Source organism: Corapipo altera, unplaced genomic scaffold (assembly GCF_003945725.1).
Source record: "Corapipo altera isolate COAL_440 unplaced genomic scaffold, ASM394572v1 46, whole genome shotgun sequence".
Classification (NCBI taxonomy): domain Eukaryota; kingdom Metazoa; phylum Chordata; class Aves; order Passeriformes; family Pipridae; genus Corapipo; species Corapipo altera.
Genome location: NW_020884883.1, coordinates 5,025,831 through 5,040,459, shown reverse-complemented (window position 1 = coordinate 5,040,459; position 14,629 = coordinate 5,025,831). Strand labels below are relative to the sequence as shown.

At 40.4% G+C, this 14,629-nt stretch overlaps 1 protein-coding gene across 14 annotated transcripts in view; it reads left to right on the top strand.

The window, feature by feature from the left end:
- Positions 1 to 14,629, top strand: part of MYT1L (myelin transcription factor 1 like) — a 326,870-nt gene that overhangs the window by 125,134 nt on the left and 187,107 nt on the right. The window contains exon 3 of one of the 14 annotated variants that reach the window (XM_027640985.1): positions 11,464 to 11,554. The exons of the other annotated variants lie outside the window; for them this stretch is intronic. The gene's annotated coding sequence lies outside the window, so the exon portion shown is untranslated. The remainder of the gene's footprint in view (positions 1 to 11,463; positions 11,555 to 14,629) is intronic. 14 annotated transcript variants of the gene reach the window in all.

Below are 14,629 nucleotides of genomic sequence, written 5' to 3'. Positions count from 1 at the left end.
TAATGGTGTATCTACACTGTGTATTACAATATACATTCTAAGGATCTGGCATAATGCCCATGCAGTTTTTAGCTAGAAACCTTTGGCAGTATAACAATAAAAATAATTATATGTGCAACTAACATATAAGAGTGGGTGAACTGTGGTTTCAGTATGTTTGAATATGGGACAGTTTATATAAGAGATCGAGATAAAAGGTGGAAAAGTTGCAGTAGGCAAACCCATCTCAGGAAATCCACTTCGTAAGTCTTAACTTTCACCATGGAGTTTCATTTTTTAATGTCATCCTTGCCTTTCTGCTGCACTCAGCATGTAAAAATGTGTGTTAGTTTTTCCACCATTTCTATTATCTTTGAATTTAGCTTGGTGTTACCGTACATCGTTGCACAGCAAGGGAAAGTAGGGATAGATCCTTTGCTTTGGGTTTTTGTATTTTGACAGATACTTATCAATTCTGTAAACTTGGATTCAAGTTGCCATATTAAATCAGTGCTAAAAATTTGCTCTCCACCTAAGGCAAACAGGATCCTGAAAATCTGCATGCTGCTCACCTGGTGTGCTTGCTCTTTATCTTGTGATATGCTTCTCAGGCTGAAAAATAAGCTTACCAAAGTCAACATTTATACCAGTAATATGGTAGAAAAGGCAAAATATTTCCAAGCTCCGAAGTCAATGAAGCTGCTGAAACAGAAGTGCTCAGAACAAATTTGTGTCATGGTTTAAGCATATTGTGTTGATTGCTGGGACAGACAGTTGGCTGTGGGAAAGACAAGAGATAGTAAGGGTAAAGAGGAGGGCCATGAATTTAGTCTCCAAACTGTTTTTATTTTGAAAAGGTTTTAATTTCAAAAAGCATCTGAGAATTGAGATGAGAACACAATGAGAATAAAGAGTTAAACTCCCTTAACATAATTTTGAAGTCTTTTTTTTTTTCTTAAAAATTCCCCCAAACATATGAGTAATGAGAAGGGCAGTATGACTTGAGTGATGAAACTATCACGAAGCAAACCAAGAATGTTAAATAAATGAACATTTATTTTGCATAAAGTTTTACAAGCCTCCAAATTACTTTTTTTTTTTAATTTTTATATATTAGTTTTTATCCACTGACTTTTATTAAAACTCATCAGAGGTGTTTTATGGGACTTTCTGTTTTAGCCGTACTCCATGTGACCTTTAGTAGCCTTTTTTCTGTAAAAATGTTCTCTGGGTTTTCCTCCAATTTGAGTGTTGTTCCATTATCTGACGCTGAGGTTTTACAGCTTTATCTGTTTCAGAGTAAAGGTGATCAGAGTGGCTGTGCTGATCTGCAGATTGTCTGGTGTGTTGCTGCAGCAGAGACAAAATTCTGTTCCACTCTTAATAGAAATGGAAGTTGAAGCTTTCCATTAATAAAGTCTGTTTTCAAGACCTTACATGGTCTTGAGAAAATATTTCAAATCTGTAGTAGAATTTATTATAATAATACCAGTGATGTAAGAAAATGCCCTGGTTGTGTGTATTTGGTTTTAAAATCACTTGCTGATACGTTTAGTCTGAGCATAAAGTAATCTGTTGAAACTGTAGCACTTGGAATAGTGGCATGCTGAAAAGCCTTCCTTCAGTGTGGCATGGCTGGGGCACGGGGTTGCCATTAAGCATAAATGCAATCCACAGAGTTGATTTTGTCCTTCTGTCCTTTCTCATAAGCGTAATACCTATCTTTTTGAAGAGGGAGTCATCTCTTTTCCTGTGCTCATAGCTCATACTGATTGCAGTTAAGGTCCACTGGTGCTATTGCAATATAAATCACTGTTCGGTAGTAAATGTAAATGCCCTTAAGCTTGTGGTATTTATTGCTTGCAGAGAAGATAGACTATTAAGATGCTATTCCCAGGGCTTTTTTTTTTTTTTCCCTCTTTGTTGAAGTCTAAAGAGTCACCCTAAAAAATAGGCAGGAGGAAGTGTTGTGATTTGACTGCTAGTCCACAGGATGCTGGTAGCAATCGTTGCATTCATTTCACATGGGCCACTGAACAGCTCTCAGACCTCAGCAGCTTCTAACTGTTACTTCAGCTGGGTTTGATTTGAACCAGTAACATAAAGGTGAACAGCCCTGTGGACCATTATCAATCCCCAGTCACACAGACCTCTCTTGCCTGTCGTCTTAAATTTGTGCTTCATCAATGAATGTGATTCTAGCACAAAGCATCCAGAACTTTTGATATAGACTACACAGACATTGTAAAGCACCTGGGGATACAAAGGGAGTTTCTCTTAATAATTCAGGCTGACTTTAATGCACCACATAAACTAGATTTTTTTATACATTTAGTGCTTAAAAGTCCCATTAGTTTCCCCCCTTATTCTCCTACGTCTTAGTTTACTTTCCAATAATATTTTTGTACTGATGTGAAATTTTATGAGATCTGTAGAATTTTTACTTTAATTTATTTCACTATTTTTTTTCCTAACAAAGAATAATAAGGTAAAAAACAATGGGAAGAAAAATTAAGTTATATCTGCTGTTCTTTATTCATTCACATTGTCTCTGCTTGTGTGTACTCATGTGTGTGTGTCCACATCCTTATTATCTTTTCTTGGAATAAATTTCTGGGGTGTATTACAAACTCTATACAGCAGTCCTGAAAGGAAGGACCAAACTAGCTTTAGTGTTACTTTTAAGTAACAGTGTAGGACCACATACATTCTCAATACGTAGTTAGTGCTATAATTTGGTAACCACACTGGTACTGTAATACTGTAACTGTCATAAAACCCAAATGGCATCTTTTGAAATCTGCTTATTCCCCTCTATATGCTTATTTAATACAAATTATTGAAAAACAGTTAGTTATTTGTATCTTTCAAAGCCCCAGACAGTAGTTACTATTCAAAATCTCTGTAACAAAGGAAACCCCAACACAATCAACAACAACAACAAAAAAAACAAAACACAAAACTACCAATAAAAAAAAATTAAAATATAGGTATTATTACTAAAGAGGTTTCAAGCTTACATATCAATATCTATTCCTGTTTCTTGGAGAGGCGTATTTTTTACACATTTAGGAGCACATTTAAGTGTTTAATTCAATTAGAGGATAGTTTGTAGCTCTGCATGGAAAACCATGGAAAACCATGTAAAGGCCTGTGAAAATTGGCTCCTCATCCGGTTAGCTCATGCTGCAAAGAATTAGCTGAAATGAGAAGGCAATTAGGAGCACAACTTTTATGCAGCACTAAGCTGTAGGCACTGAGTTAGCCAACCAGGAGTTATGCTGGCTACACAAAAGAATTCTTTCACTACTGACGCACACACAAGGAAACGCTGTAAATCTGTCTGCTGTTCCCACCTTAGTACTTAGAAGTCACATGTAATGGGGTAGAAACCAGTCTCTTTTGGAAGGGAGCTGTCTTTGTAGCACCCCATAAGGATAAGAAAATGGACCTGGAGTTCAGGTGGTTATGAGTCATTAGACTGTGGTCACCTATTAGCTGATTACCTATTAGCAGTATTCACGTATCGTTTTCTAGGTCAGGTCTGTCACTGTCAGCACTTGTTTTCTTTTAACACTACAATTCTGCTTTTTTTAATCTACATAATGAGTGTATCATTTCTGCATAGTACTTAGATGGTGAATCCATCTTCCACATCAAGCTCAAGCACCAGCCTGCATGATGAAACTCACTCTCTTTGCTGTCCAGACTGAGTGGATGTCAGTCAGGTCTGGCCCACCTCTCTTAGGGCTTTGTTAGCACAATCTTCTGCTTGAGCTAATTAAACCCTGACCAAATCTACTTTGTGTTTTGCCAGGTTGGAGCATGGGCAAAAGAGCTAGGGTCTGTTACAGTCCTGGATGTGCACAGACAAGCCCAAAAGGAGGGCTGGGTGGCCAGACAAATTATTTTTGTAAAAAGAGGTTGGCAACTCTTATTCTATAGATCCAAAACTACATGAACTTCCACAGCTTCTAGTTTATTGACAGGGGTTTCTATTTTCCACCTCATTGTGCAGGGTCATGCTGAGCGCCTCACTCCACAGATTAGTGCCCTCTTTAGTCTCTGTGTTAGGAGATGTTCAGCTGGGGAGGCTCTCTAACTACTGCAGAGAGAGCAGGATGTGCCCCTGGATGTTTACAACACTCTTTTGAATTCCTCAGACAAAATGTAGACTATGCATACAAAGTATTGCTATTTCAGGGTTATTCAAAAGAAATATTGAGTACCTGCAGGAAAATGAATTTTAGCTGCAATCCTGTCCTTGGATTCTGTCTCGACACAATCGGGGTGCAGGATCCAGACCACTATCAGAATCTATATTTGAACAGGGAGTTTAAAATCAGCTTTTTAAGAGGTCTGAAAATGTGTTTTTTCACTCCCCTGATCTGAATTTGGCACCAGTGTAATCCCTGGGGGCTGGTATTTCAGTGATAGCTACAACAGAAGACTTGGCCTAATGACCTGTATCAAAGCAAGAAGAACAGTGCTGCAGCCAGGCACACAAAAAGCTGCTGGTGCCAGGAGACAGTAAGAACTGGGGATGGTTTCTAGAGCCACTCAGATGTGGGATTTGCCATCATCTCTGAGTTTTATTCTGATCAGGAGGTTTATGTTATTTGAATACAAGAAGCAACAAAAAAACCACAGTGAAACTTCTAGAACTTGCGGGGAATTGTGAAAAGTCTAGTGCTGCTTCATGTCTTTTAGCACAGCTTTGATTTCCTTGATCTATCTTTTGATTTTCATATTCCATATTAAAACATGTTAGTTGTGGGTAATTTAAAAAGAAATAATTGTCAGAGACTTAGCCTTTGGTTGTTAAAGAATAAAGCGAGTTTCATTTCTAAAGTAGTTAGGGCAATATTTTCAGTGTTCAACCATCTGGATTTTTTTGCTCTTTAGGCTCTAAGGCATTTTGGATTTTCCTCTTGAAGTGCTTCGCTGGATGACCAGTGATACATATTTCTCTTAGCTGTAAGCTGTAGAGGAGAAAGGCAAATCCCTGTTATTTGTACTAGTCTTGAATGAGATCAGAAGAAGTCAGAGAGGTTGCTTAGGGAATTCCCTGAGCGTGGCAGTCAGTCTGAGTTACACATCTGTTGTGCTAACCTGGAGTACATTTACTTTTCACTTAATGTGTTACATATAGTTTATAAATTCTGGTATGTCACCAGTTCTCTAATGGCATTGATTATTCTCAGGCAAGGCATAGATGGCTATGGCTTTGTGATCAGAGCAGTGGTGAAGAGCAGGTTAATTTTTTGTTAAAATATGTAATTTCTATTGCTAGATTTGTCTTGTTATTTTTATAGAGAATTTACCATACCTGTGTTTTTACAGTGGATTCAGAAATAGCAGAAACATTTTTAGCTTTCTAGTTTCCTAAATATCATTGTTTTAGTACAATACCTTGTTTTGTACAACACAAATCTGCCATGTAGCAGTTACAATTTTATTCCAAAGTACTGAGAAGAATTGGTACATGACATTTAATCAGTTCAAACACAAGTTTTTCAGTAGTTTTCTTCATACTTTGGTAGCTTGTCAGGTGTTTGTAGACAAACAAAAATTAATACTTTTTAATTTTTTTAAGTGTTGCTTTCTTCATTTGAAGACCACCTCAAAAACTCAAAAGCTGGTTATACATGAAGAAACTGTATGTGTTATTTCCATTTTTTTATCAGTGGTTTGAGAACAGCTTGCAATCTGCAGTGCTGTAAGATGTGGCCTGGAATAGGCGTCTTCATGAAAAGGACTACTTTTAGATTTTGCCCCACTTCCCTCCCAGCAATGTCTATAGGACAAAATCACAGCCTTTTATCCGTCCATGTGATATGACATTCTAGATGTAGTCCTGCTGCATGGCTTGTGCTCACAGATCACTGCTATGTATTCAAAAACAAAATCAGGAATTAGGTTTTCTTGTTGTGGTCTAAAGGAAGAGATTCATCCAGCAGGCCAAGCAGCATGTCATTTAATATTGATCAGTTTATTCTTAATATTGTATTTCACTTTTCTTTCTTAAAGATTATGAACTTCAGCTCCTTCCTTTGCTATGGTTAAAAGTAGTAGAAATTAGTTAGTTGTCAGTTTGCTTCTGCATGCTCATGTCTTCTCTGGTCCTAAATCCCTCCGTCAGATCCACAGTATGGATTTCAGATAAGCAGCTTAAATGATGTATTGGCTGTAATGTGTCAGAGGGTATTCCCAGGATTCCTTCCCACCACGCTGTTTGCCACTGGACCTAAACCATTAGTACAAAGGCCAATGCATCTTCATAACTGGACATGTAGTTATAGGGGGGTGGGTTGATAATTATTCCAGAATCCAAGTATCTTAGTTGAAAACCCTTTTATTGCTTTCTACCCAGATTTCTCCACTCCTCTTTCATATACAGATTAATGGAAGTAGACTAACAAAGAGAAGGGGAAATCACCAACTGGGCTTGTTTGCTGTTTCATTATTAAGTTGCTTTCAATTTAAATAAAATTTAAGGCTGTGAAGTAGACCTGTCTACTGAGACTACTATGAAGGAAACCAAAGTACCTTTCTTAATCCTGGTGACTTAATGTACTACCTACAGGAACTCAGGATATTGGAGTTATTGAATGTAATTTCCCTTATTCTATGCATAAGCGTTTGCTTAGAGTCTAATACTCTTATGAAAAAATTGTATTTTACTATATGCAGTGATCAAAGTAGTGTTCATGTACAGGAGGAATAACAACAGAAAAGAAGATTTAATGACTCATATTGGAAGATGGACATGGTATAGAATAAATAAAGCACTGCTCTTAACATGTGCCAGATACAGGGGTGGGCTTTGCTGGTTCGTTGGTCATTTGTAAAACATCATTTTGACTTTGCGAAACAACTCAAACTTGTAGGCCAGATTAATGTGTAAACCACTCTAGCAACCACTCTTAGACACTGATTATCTTTGGTAACAATGCATTTCCATGCCTTAAAAACGACTGTATTTTTTTTAGTAAATCAAAATATCTTCTTCACACTTTTGTCATGTGATAGTTTTGCATGCTTTAAAAATAACAGCTGTGATAGTTACTATCACTTGACATGACATTTTCCATTCTTATGTTAAACTATAGTCCCTTTTCCCTGCTAAAATCGCTTTGTCTCACTGCAGTAACCTACAGGGGTTAACTGGAGGAGTTAAGCCTTGTATAGGTTTTACAAGCAAAATGGAAGGCAGGGAGTGTTGCCACAGGATGTCACCTCTGCCCTGGCAGTGCCTGTGCCCAGCAGCCTACCCGTGAGACCATTTTACCATGGGCATGCTGGGACCCAGGTGGTGCTCCCAGAATCAATGCCCTCCCTAAACTGGGCATGGGGAGGGCTGAGAAGAGACAGTAGTAGTACTGCTGGCAGTAGAAGCAGCTGCAAAGCGGCCAAAGCAGTGACCTTCATGTAGCTATTGCTGAGTGTTCACTGCCTGGAGCTGAACGACTCTCGTGCCCATTCCTTCCTTCCCTCCTGCACAGACTCTTCACAACAGCTTTGCTCCATGCCTGTGCTTACTTTTATTCTCTCTTCCTTGGTCTTCCTTTCATCTCTTTCAGTGTCTGATTTTTTTACCCTTTTTCTCGTTTAGTTCATCTGTCTGTACCCAGCCATCCATAAATGGACCCAGATGGTGATCGCGCTCAGTGCTCACCCCCTCAGCTGCCTTTTGTCTGCTCTCCCTCTCCAGACTCTCAACTTTCCTGGCAAGTGATGTGTGATGCTCTCCACTTGTGCAGTGCATGCACAATAATGCCACCATCCAGACTGCTCCACTGGTCTATGCTAATTAATAAGACAATTAAGGGTGTATTGTTTTCAAAGTTTCTATTAATTCATTGATAAACTATTTCAGTGTTATGGAGTATACTCTTGCCCTTGAAAAGAGTGTGAAGATATACAAATGTTTTTTAATTTACTGCCATCGTTCACTACTTTTAATAATGTCCCAGTCACAGTCTGTCATTTCCATCTCCTCTCTGAATGATTGTGCCTATTACTCCCACAATCTAATAGGAATATTAACAGGCTTCTCATAATATATTGCCCTTTCTGGGGCTATACATTTCTTCACTGTACTCTTCTTGAGATAAGAAGGGCAAAATTAAGCACAGTGTTCAAGTATGCAGTCTAGATCAATTAGCATTGCATATTTGCAGTCTATTTTTAATGTTGCTCAATATCCTGTTTGAATTTTTCTTAGCTTTACTGTGCAGAGGGTAGATGTTTGTCTGAGAATATATCATTCATATGATTTCCACTTAATCTGGGACAGGATGAATATTTGAGCCAATAACTCCTAAAATATGAAAGGAATTGGTAAAATACACCTGGGTACTGGGAAGGAGCACAAGAAGCAGGGGAGAATTCTAAAAAGGACTAAAGAATTCTGAGCAGATTCTTGCCTGCAAGTGGGAATACACAAGTTGGCTTTAGAAAGTAAGCAAACACTGTAAAATATGTAGAGAAGCATCTGCGTTTCTAAAGAAGAGGAATATTGGGATAGATGCTGGAAAAAAATGACAGAATTGAGAGAAATCAGAAAAGACAGGTGTGTTTGGCCTACTAGCCTTTTCTTCTTATTAGAATGTCTAATGTTCTTATGTTCATAACTTCTGCAATTCCCACTATCACAACAGCCCCACTTTGAGGAAGGCTGGTCATCCCTCTGGACATCCCTTTAATGGATATTCTACTGGGAGTGACAGAGAGTGCTGCATCCAGCAAGCAGCCCCTTGTTCCCTTTGCTGCTGAGACTATAGGCCTGACTTCCATAGTACACCTGGTTTCAGAGCTGTAAAGCTGCCAATATCGACATGGTTGTCACAATGGCCTTTAAAATACATGACCAAGAAACCAAATGGAAGAGAAAACAAGAATGAATTGCGGGGTTGATGTTAGAGTGAATGTTTTCTGGGTTTGAAGCTTATAAATAATATATTCACTGCCTAGTCTTTTCCATGCCATATATTTATCATCATTATTAGAGAAACGGTCTGTGTGAGGCAGAAGTAAATTTGTATCTGAAAAATATTTCTTTTATCCAATGTGCCAAACCTTCCTTTCCCCCTTTAATTCCATTTCACCTGACAACCCTTTTAAGGCATTTTTTCCAATGTAGGTATCTTATTTTTCCTGAACTTTTTATTTTCTCAGATTTTTTTTAGTAGTTTAATACCTTTTTATTTGATTTTATACCTATGAACAAATGAATAGTGTTGTAATTGTCTTGGGATTTGCTTTCTCTTGGTTTCAGTTGAATGCATTTGTCATTTCTCCTCTAACCTGTAAATGGTGAGTTCTTTGGAGCAGGTGTTTTTTCACTGAATATATGACATGCTTAAGACTTATAGTAATCCATAGCATTATATATGCTTAGAGCAGTGGGATTCTCATCCCTAATAAAATTCATAGGAGTTGCAAGAACAGTAGCAATATAATAAATAAAACCTGGGAATGGTAGTATTCATTTCTCTTTTTTTCCTGTTCATGAAATACAGATGTGAAATCTGGAAAACTTTTTCACAGAATTCTGTCTTCTGAGCTAAGTGGCTTCTGGTTTCCTAGGGCGGGTCTTCATATAGTTGCAGCAGTGAGAACATGTATAACACATGTTGATTTTAGCTTTAATGATGTATTATTCTGTGTTATTTATTCATCCTTAGCATGAGATATGATTGTCAGGAAACAGTGCTTTGATTTGTTTGTAACGTAAACATCTGGAGCAAGGCTCACCTTTAGTGAGGAGGGAGTCAGAGAGCCCCTACTGGACATACATAAAACCATGGAGCTTGGTGGGATGCACCATGAGTGCTTAGGGAGCTGGCTGATGTCATTTTGGAGCCACTCTCGATGGCTGGGTCGCAATGATTGGGATAGGTTCCTGAAGACCGGAAGAAAGCCAGTGTCAGTCCTATCTGCAAGAAGGAAGATCCAGGCAACTGCAGTTCCTCCGATTTTAAATGTCTTATTGGTTTGTCTTTGTTGCTTGTCTTTGCTTGCTGCTCTAACACCTGAGCACTTACAGTAGCTGGGTAAGGTAAAATTTGGCATCAATTGCATTCCTGATGGAAAACTGTGGCACAAAAGAGTAAGATTCACTACTTTTGGCTCATTAGTTTATAATCAGATTTTCCACAGCACTTATTGTTATGCGGAACTGGTTATGTCCAAAACATTGTTTCTGTTGCCATTAGTAGGAGTGTCTGATCCTGTTGTTTCTGCCAGGCTGGTTGTGTGCTGCCCGGCTTGAAGCCAGAGGTGAGGAGCACAGCTGGCATCACCTACACAATGCCTGGTTGGAATGACCTGACTGCCATGACACGAGAGCTCTGTGGCAGAGGCAGAGACAGCTGCAGAGTCTTCAGGCAGGGTTTGGCTGCCTTAACCTTTCTGTTGTGCCTCATTCTGCTCTAGTTCTGATATACCTAGAGGACGATAACCCACCGTTGCCATCAGTTGCTTCATATGCTTACGTGGTAGTAATTAGTGCAGTGGAACAAATGATTCCAGCTTGGCAGATAATCAGTCTTGGCAATGTGAGACCATATAATCAAATTGTAGGGATTTTTGTTTGCTCAGAAAACCAGAAAATATTTAACTACAAAAAAAAAAAACCTTTAGAAGAATGATCTTAGCTCTTTCATTTTCCAGTCTTTGTGGATTTGAATTTTTAAACTTAGTGAAAACTTAGTTTTTCATTCTGGTCATGGAAAAATCAAACCTAGTTCTTAAGAAAGTAACAACAGTAATCCAAAAACCTCCATTCTTTAGAAACTGTAACTATATTTTTTCTTTTCATATTCTTTGTAAACCTTACAATAGTAGATTAGTATTTACTACATTAGTACATTACACATACTTACATAGTACATTTGAATGTAAGCATGCCATTGTCGTCCCTGTTCCTTAATTTATAATTCGTCTTCAAATAAATGTGTCTCATCTATAATAATGTTTAATTTAGTGATAAATTATGACATATGGAGAAGGTCTTAAAATGGCATACCAAAGCCAACACGAAATCACTAATTGCTTGCCTCTTCCACTGGAAACTTACTTATTTATATCAAAGAAAGATCAGACCTTATTCAACTTCAAACCTTTTTTTCCTGAGATGAGAGAGCTTTACCTTGTTTAAATTATCAGCTACTCACAACTTCGTCTTACATTATTATGCCGTCCAAATTTTTCAGAGTTTTATATGTTGGTCATATCACTGACCAGAGCGAAACAATTGCACAGAATTATTTAGCAAATTGGTTCCAGAGTGTTTCGACTCCTGTTTCTTGAAGCAACACACTTCAAGGAGTGCTATATGTCTATATGTGTATGTATAAATCTCAGAAAGTGGGGAAAATTGTTTGATGTGAATTGGTGTTTTTTAGCTCTAAAGTCTGTTATTGCAGTTTTTTCTCTTTCCGTTTCTGTCTCTCTCTCCTGACTTTTTTATTTATCCAGTATCAATGGTTAAAAAGAAGCAAAGAGTGAATACTACCTGTCAGTGAAGGACTGTCCAGTCTACCTGAGGAACAGAGAGGTGAAGAAAAAGGTTAGATGGGTTGGGAGCTCCTTCAGCCTTTAAGTAATCTACTGGGTTTGGGAGAAGCACAATGGATGTGGTGAGTCAGTATGGGATAGCCCCAGAGAGTCTGTACAGCACTCTGTGAAACCACGTTGTGTTCATGTGGATTGTGGTGGAAAGAGCCAAGGCAGGCACAGAGAGGGAGTAATTACCCCTGAGATTTCATATATATATATATGTTTGTGTGTGTGTGTGTGGTTTTTTTACCAAAGGGACCCTTGGGAACAGGCGAGGTCTGTGGAGTAGCACTGGAAGAGGGAAACACAAAACACCCTGAAAGACTGGATGTTTACTGGAATCAGCAAAGAGAAGCTGATAAAACAGCAGAATTTCTTGATACTTGGAGAGCCAAATAATTTCATTGGTTGAGTTTATGTAAGAAGCCTTAACTGTATGTGGTTGTGTACATGTGCCTGTGAGAGAGAGTGAAAGAAAGGTCATTTTGGCACGGGGTTCTGTGTGAGGAATAGAGCATGTAATTCCCACCTCTGTTATGTTTATTTGGGCCTTTCCCACGCCGCGCGGGCACGGTTGTGCCCCCGGGCGCGGCCGTTGCAGGAGTAAGGAGAGACAAGGGGAGCCTTGCCAGCAGATACTGCGCCTCCATGAAAGAGGAGAAGGAAGCTTCGGAGCACACAGAGGTTTGGCGTTCCAGGTTTGGGGGGGAGAGTTTGGGGAGGGGGGAGGGGTTGGGGGAGGGAGGATTAGCGTAGTGTGTCAAGCAGGCCGTGGGGGTCCACCGACCAGCAGGAGGGAGAGCGGCACAATCCCGTATGAAATGTCGCAGGTGAGTAGTGTGCCTGAAGATATGTGGAAACACAGTGGGTTCTTTTAGAATAATGGGGGTCCCCGCCAGGCTGGGGCCAATGAAAGGCACCCCAACCTGGATGGGTACTGGGGTCAGAATGTTTGCTTTGTTTGCTCTGTCTGTCTGTTTTTGGTTCTCCTGTGGCTACTGCCCAGGTTCGGCATGTTCTGGATATACTTGCTTTGCTCTGTTACATCCTGAAACGGTGGACAGGACAAAGGGTTGTCCCTGGGTACCTCCTTCAGTTTGTTTATAGGTAGGTGATAATAAAGACTTGCCCAAAGCGTTCTAACAGGAACATAGTCTCTGTATCCCTGTGTGGTTGCGAGCTATATGGTACATGCCTCCAGCAGGGTCGCCCATGCCAGACAGATCAAAACCGTAGGACCAGATTTAATACATTCTTGGGCAGGATGAGCTCATTAGCCTCCTGGCAGTCATCCTAGGAGAAGGACAACTCCAATCCCAAACCCGGGCAGATGGAGCTCGCTTAGCCCTGTAAGGCCATCCATCTAAGAGAAGGTCACTCTAATCAAACCTACGTCCTGAGGACCTCACTGCCACCGTCCAAGCTCGCTCAGCCCTGACAGATGAACCTCAGGATTAAATGGTGGGTTCAGTTCCGCGCACACTGTGTCTCACCTAAAAATCCATTGCGCAGGCTTGAAGGCTTTACGCACATGCAAAAAGTCCTGTAGCGATGGGCGAGGGTCGAAACGGCAGGTGAAAGGTACACTGGGAGCCGCAGACCCAACCCTGCATGCAGGCGGTTCAGGATATTGGTCATTTGAGACGGACCGGAGATGACAGTCTCTTGGGGCAGCACCCTGAACGACCAAGCAGCCTTTTCAAGGACAGCACTGCTTGCTCCACTCAGAGAGGGGCCTAGAAAAGGTGGCCTAAACAAAGCTCATCTCCACTTTCACCCGGTTGGTTAACCGCAGGCCAACGGGCATCTTCTTCCATGCGGTCGCACAAAGATCAAAAGACAAAGGCATAAACCTGCCTTCAAAGGTGTACCCAAATTGACTCTCGCAAGCTGGAACATCAGAACCATGCTCGATTATGCGGATAGCGGACGTCCTGAGCATTGGTCTGCCCTAATTACCCATGAGCTGGCTCATCTCAGCATCGACATTGCCGCTCTCAGTGAAGTTTGCCTTCATGAAGAAGGCAGCCTCAGAGAACATGGTGCTGGTTACACACTCTTTTGGTCAGGCAAGCCCAGAACCGAAAAACACCTCTCAGGAGTCGGCTTCATGATCAAAAACTCCATTGTTCCTAAACTCGAAAATCTGCCGACAGGTCACTCTGACCACATTATCTCCCTACACCTTCCACTAAACAACAAGCATCATGTTGTCCTCTTTAGTATATATGCCCCAACTCTCCAAGCTGACCCTGCTGAAAAAGATAAATTTTACACTGACCTGCGCCTCCTTACCCAAAAGGTTCCTGCAGACGATAAGATCATTATCCTTGGTGATTTCAACACCAGAGTAGGCAAGAATTTTGAAGCCTAGAAAGGAGTATTAGGCAAGCATGGTGTTGGAAGCTGCAACGATAATGGTCGACTTCTGCTAGAATTCTGTGCAGAGCAACAACTCACTGTCACTAATACTATCTTTCAGCAGAAAGATAGTCTGAAGACAACCTGGATGCACCCCCGTTCTAAGCATTGGCACCTCATCGATTATGTCTGGGTGCGACAGAGAGATGCCCGCGATGTCCACCATACCCGTGTGATGCCCAGCGCAGAATGCCAAACAGACCATCGACTTGTGCACTGTAAACTCAATTTCAAGCTCAAATTCAAACCAAAAAGGGGCAGCATTCCAAGGAGAAGACTCCAAGTTAACAATCTCCAATCAGCCACAGTAAGAGACAGTTTCCAGGCAAACCTTCAAACTAGACTCGAAAACATTCCCACAGATTCCTCTCCTGAAACAATCTGGCACCATATTAAAAACAGCATCCTGCAATCCTCTGAAGAATCCTTAGGGTTCTCCCTCAAGAAGAACAAGGACTGGTTTGACGAAAACAAGAAATCCAAGACTTGTTGAGGAAGAAGAGAACCGCCCACCAAGCACACCTTGCACTACCATCCTGTCACGCAAGGAAAACAGCCTTTCGTCTCGCATACAGCAAGCTCCAACAGAAACTCCGTGACATCCAGAACAAGTGGTGGATCGATCTAGCTGAAAAAACTCAATTATGCGCAGATACAGGTGATC